This window comes from Artemia franciscana, chromosome 2 (assembly GCF_032884065.1).
Source record: "Artemia franciscana chromosome 2, ASM3288406v1, whole genome shotgun sequence".
In the NCBI taxonomy this organism is placed as follows: domain Eukaryota; kingdom Metazoa; phylum Arthropoda; class Branchiopoda; order Anostraca; family Artemiidae; genus Artemia; species Artemia franciscana.
The window spans coordinates 51,622,986-51,628,554 of NC_088864.1; positions in this window are offsets into that span (position 1 = coordinate 51,622,986).

Genomic DNA, 5,569 nt, shown 5'->3' on the forward strand with positions numbered 1-5,569 from the left:
AAGAAGTTCCCCCCCCCTCCTTCTGTCCAATGTGACTGGCGAGTTACCTTGTAGTTTTCGTATAATTCGCCTTTTCTTTTTACGAATTGGGTGACGGATAGAAGATTTTACGCCATTGCCCTGCCTAGGATATATTTTAAATTTTTTCTTATCGCCTGCAAATATGTACTACATTATTGTATGTGGGTTTATTATTTCGGCGGCATTTTCGTACTCCTAAAAAGAAATCATCATGGGTGTAAAAGGGGTAAGGGCAGGGGAGGTATTACCCCTAGATTCCGAAAAATCCTTTTTATGGTATTTTCATTACTAAAACAGGGGGAAACCCTCCTGTCTGTATTTTCGTGAATTGATGCCTTAGAAAGGATTTTTTTTTTCCATAATTATGGAAAGGGAAAATTTCGTCAGTATCCTATATAGCCTAACGGTTGTATCTGAATTTTCAAGCTCAAATAATTCCAAAAACGGTTTAATGAGTTTTTCTTAAAAGAATGCTCAGCTTTGCAATGTATATTTAATAACAGTTTAATCCTTTTGATCCACAATGCCCTACCGGTCCTCCCTGTGAGAAGAGCTTAGCAACCTTTTTTTTTTAATTAATCTCAGGCGTGTGAAGATTAGCGATACTATACTTTTTGGAAATTCTAAGCAACCCAGCTACCCGAAAAAAAACTACTTCAGTACAAATTATGGTTTGTCAACTAAACCGAGATTCTTTAGCAGGGCTCTTAAATTCAGTTGTGTCATATAGAGACAATTTCGGGTGAACTTCTTGTTATTTTTCGACTAAATTGCTTGACATTATTGATTCAAAGGGATCCCAGCCATTAGTGCGCATTGGCTTGGAAAGCTCAATGAACTATTTTGAGGATTGGATTCTACAAAAGATATGAAATGGATTTTTATACAATTAATTTCTCAGACCTCACTATTCCTTTTACAAAAAAAAAAAAAAAACAATGACAAAATATAAATAAAGGGTAAAACTTTTAATTAAGACGGTCAGAAATTCGTAGGTTAAGCAAATAATTGACTGAATGTCTCAGCGTCGCGTCCGTTAGCGTTTATCAATGGAAAATAAAAACTAGAATGAAATGAATAAATTATACAAGAAAATAACATAATGGGATGAAAAACACTACGCAGCAAATGGAAAAAAATGAGAAGAATTTACATTTGAAAAACTGTATTCATTGTTTTGTAAAAGTGTTCAACAACTCCAATTCGGAAGCAAAACCTTACTCAAGTCTAGTTGGAGCTGCCATTGGGTCGTTCACGGATGAACGGTCGTTCATTCGGCACGTCAATTCCTTTCGTTGATGACAATATCCCTGCAATTTCGCATGAATCATATTTATGAATCAACCAAAATGCGTCTTTCTAAAACTTTGCAAAACTTCGCATTGATGACACTGGGAGTCTCTTTTTTTAGTATTGTGTATTTTTAGTATTGCTCATTTTGTGGGAGTATGGGAATGATCTGGAACATTCTCTGTGTATTTGCCAAGTTTGGAGAACTTAAGTAATATCTTGGAAACTTATTCTAGTGACCTAATCATTGTGATGGGAAGTTTTATGGAGATTGTTTTAGAGACACAGAAGAAGTAATTTTTATGTGTTGAGTGCTGTTCTTCGTTTTGTTCAATTTTGTACATCTCTTTTCTGTCTTATTTGTGTATTGTTTGTGTACACGACCAGTGACTTTTAAATAGGATTGGGCGATATCGTAATTAAACGGTAATCGATTTCTATATTTCTGATCAATTTCTTGCTCTGATTCACTTTAGGGTTTGGCAAAAATTTAATAATAAAATTTGCAAATAAAAAGTATTTTGTACATTTTAATTCCAAATTATTTGAATTTTTAGTAAAATAGTTAAATTTCCATTACATAAATAAATATTATACAAACCTGATTTGAACATACTCGGGCTCTGGATAAACAAAAATAAACTACTGGTTATTTTTGGCTATTCAAATCAACAACATTTCAATATTTTTCCCTGAGAATTGGTTCTGCCTTTCAGTGATCAAATGAATAAAATTGTTTTGCTTTACAACCGAAAGCGAGGAACAGCATTAAAACTTAAGAAAACGGAAGTTTTCCCGTACATAAGGGGGATAACCCCTCCTCAATTCCTCGCTTTTCACGCCAAAGTTTCTTTTTGTATTAAACGGCTCTTGTGTTTCAAGAATTTTTCTTAAATAATCGGGACAGACACTGTTAAAATTAGCATAAACAGCGACGTATTGAGGAGGGGGATCCGCCCTCATATACGGGGTAATTTCTTTTATTTTTATATTGCTGCTTACTTTTAGTTGAAAAAATAATTTTTTTTATTTAATTTCTGATCACTTTTCAAATAATACTGGAAAATCCACCTTTTTCTTTCCAGGGAAAGTCTAACCAAGAAATTTTTTCATTGAAAAGTTTCTCCCGCGTAAGATCTTCCTTCCCCAGACAATTCGATCCCTGCTGAAAATTCCTCACAAAAAAACTTCTTGCGGCAATTCTGCCTGGAAAATAGTTTTTAAACCACTTTCGTTTGAAGAAAAATACTATTTTTTATCTTGATTTTTAATAGTTTTTCAAATTGTGCCAGAAATCTTCCCTCCGTGGAAACTTTTTCCTGGAAATTCTCCCTACCCAATGGACCAATGGAAGGTTTCTACCGCGTAAAATTCCCCCATGGAGAATTTCTCCTGGGGAAAATTACTACCAAAAATAGCGACGAAGACCACACTGCCTTTCCATAACAAACAAATACAACGTAGAGACAATAGGGAAAATTTCAAGACAGTGGAAATTATTTCTGTAGATATTTTGGCCCTATGTCCAAGGGCCGTCTTCAGCACAATACAAGAATAAGAGAGAAACTATATATATATATAAAAGAACTTACATCAAATTGTGAGGATTAAAACTGAATAATTAAAAAAAAAAAAAAACTTTTTAAAACTTTTTTTAAAAATAGCCCTAGCATCCTTACTTCAACGAAGTTCAACCAGGACTGGCGAAAAGAATGAAATGAGAATATATGCTCATTCAAACTGAAGAGAATAAAATGATTAGATGCAATTTCTTAAAGCTAATCTTGCTTGTTTAGCAGCCTGTCTCAAAGGCCTTTTCGTAGTTGGTTCAGTACTATTATAAATCGGTTTAGTAAAATATTTTGTTAGATCATTTTTAATTAAATTTGAGTATAAAGAATTTAGTGAGTATTCCCCCAAGTCCCTGTTCAAAGAAATATTATTATTTATTTTGAAATTAATTTTGATTGATTCTCGAACCACCTGTTTTATTCCCAAATCATTACTAATGAGTGAAGAGTTTTCAAAAAGTATCATGTGGGACGGATTATTAAATATATGCCAACCTAAAGCAGAATCAAAGGAGTTGTTGGAACTATTTGAAATTAAGGCCTTGTCTATGTCATTTTTATGCTGTTGTAACCGTTTGTCTAGATTCTGATGGGTCCTGCCGACATAGTATTTTCCGCAATCACATGGTATTTGATAGACCCCTCTTTGGCGAGTAACTGGGGTCTTATCTTTACCCGAATTTAAGAAATTGATGATTTTAAAATTATTAGTAAAAACTACGTACAGATTATTTTTTGTGCAAATATTTTTTAATTTTGTTGTGATCTTTGGGATATACGGAAGATAGACAATATTTGAGGGCTTATCAGTAGCCTCACATTGTGAAGTATCTTCTTCGATTTTACAAGAATGTCTTTTTATTCTACGGTTAATTATTTTATTGACAAAAGGAATGGGGTATCCATTACCAAAAAGAATATCTCTGATAAAGTTTATTTCTGCATTTATATATGAATTGGAGCAAATATTCAGGGCACGATCAATGAGGGAAGTTACAACTGCTCTTTTAACTTGTGGGGGGTGATTTGAATTAAAGTGAAGATATCTATTGTTTTGTGTTGGCTTTCGATATATAGTAAAATCCAGTTCATCAGCATTGCGAATAATTAATACATCTAAAAACGGAAGTTTATTTTCAATTTCAACTTCTAGGGTGAACTGCAAATTTCGGTCATAAGTGTTAAGATGATCTAAGAAGCCCCGAAGCTCAGCTTCCCCATAATTCCAAAGTGAAATTACGTCATCCATGTAACGACCCCAATAGACGTGTTTAAAAAAATAAGAATTCAATGCGACGTCTATTGGGGTCGTTACATGGATGACGTAATTTCACTTTGGAATTATGGGGAAGCTGAGCTTCGGGGCTTCTTAGATCATCTTAACACTTATGACCGAAATTTGCAGTTCACCCTAGAAGTTGAAATTGAAAATAAACTTCCGTTTTTAGATGTATTAATTATTCGCAATGCTGATGAACTGGATTTTACTATATATCGAAAGCCAACACAAAACAATAGATATCTTCACTTTAATTCAAATCACCCCCCACAAGTTAAAAGAGCAGTTGTAACTTCCCTCATTGATCGTGCCCTGAATATTTGCTCCAATTCATATATAAATGCAGAAATAAACTTTATCAGAGATATTCTTTTTGGTAATGGATACCCCATTCCTTTTGTCAATAAAATAATTAACCGTAGAATAAAAAGACATTCTTGTAAAATCGAAGAAGATACTTCACAATGTGAGGCTACTGATAAGCCCTCAAATATTGTCTATCTTCCGTATATCCCAAAGATCACAACAAAATTAAAAAATATTTGCACAAAAAATAATCTGTACGTAGTTTTTACTAATAATTTTAAAATCATCAATTTCTTAAATTCGGATAAAGATAAGACCCCAGTTACTCGCCAAAGAGGGGTCTATCAAATACCATGTGATTGCGGAAAATACTATGTCGGCAGGACCCATCAGAATCTAGACAAACGGTTACAACAGCATAAAAATGACATAGACAAGGCCTTAATTTCAAATAGTTCCAACAACTCCTTTGATTCTGCTTTAGGTTGGCATATATTTAATAATCCGTCCCACATGATACTTTTTGAAAACTCTTCACTCATTAGTAATGATTTGGGAATAAAACAGGTGGTTCGAGAATCAATCGAAATTAATCTCAAAATAAATAATAATATTTCTTTGAACAGGGACTTGGGGGAATACTCACTAAATTCTTTATACTCAAATTTAATTAAAAATGATCTAACAAAATATTTTACTAAACCGATTTATAATAGTGCTGAACCAACTACGAAAAGGCCTTTGAGACAGGCTGCTAAACAAGCAAGATTAGCTTTAAGAAATTGCATCTAATCATTTTATTCTCTTCAGTTTGAATGAGCATATATTCTCATTTCATTCTTTTCGCCAGTCCTGGTTGAACTTCGTTGAAGTAAGGATGCTAGGGCTATTTTTAAAAAAAGTTTTGAAAAGTTTTTTTTTTTTTTTATTATTCAGTTTTAATCCTCACAATTTGATGTAAGTTCTTTTATATATATATATATATATATATATATATATATAGTTTCTCTCTTATTCTTGTATTGTGCTGAAGACGGCCCTTGGACATAGGGCCGAAATATCTACAGAAATAATTTCCACTGTCTTGAAATTTTCCCTATTG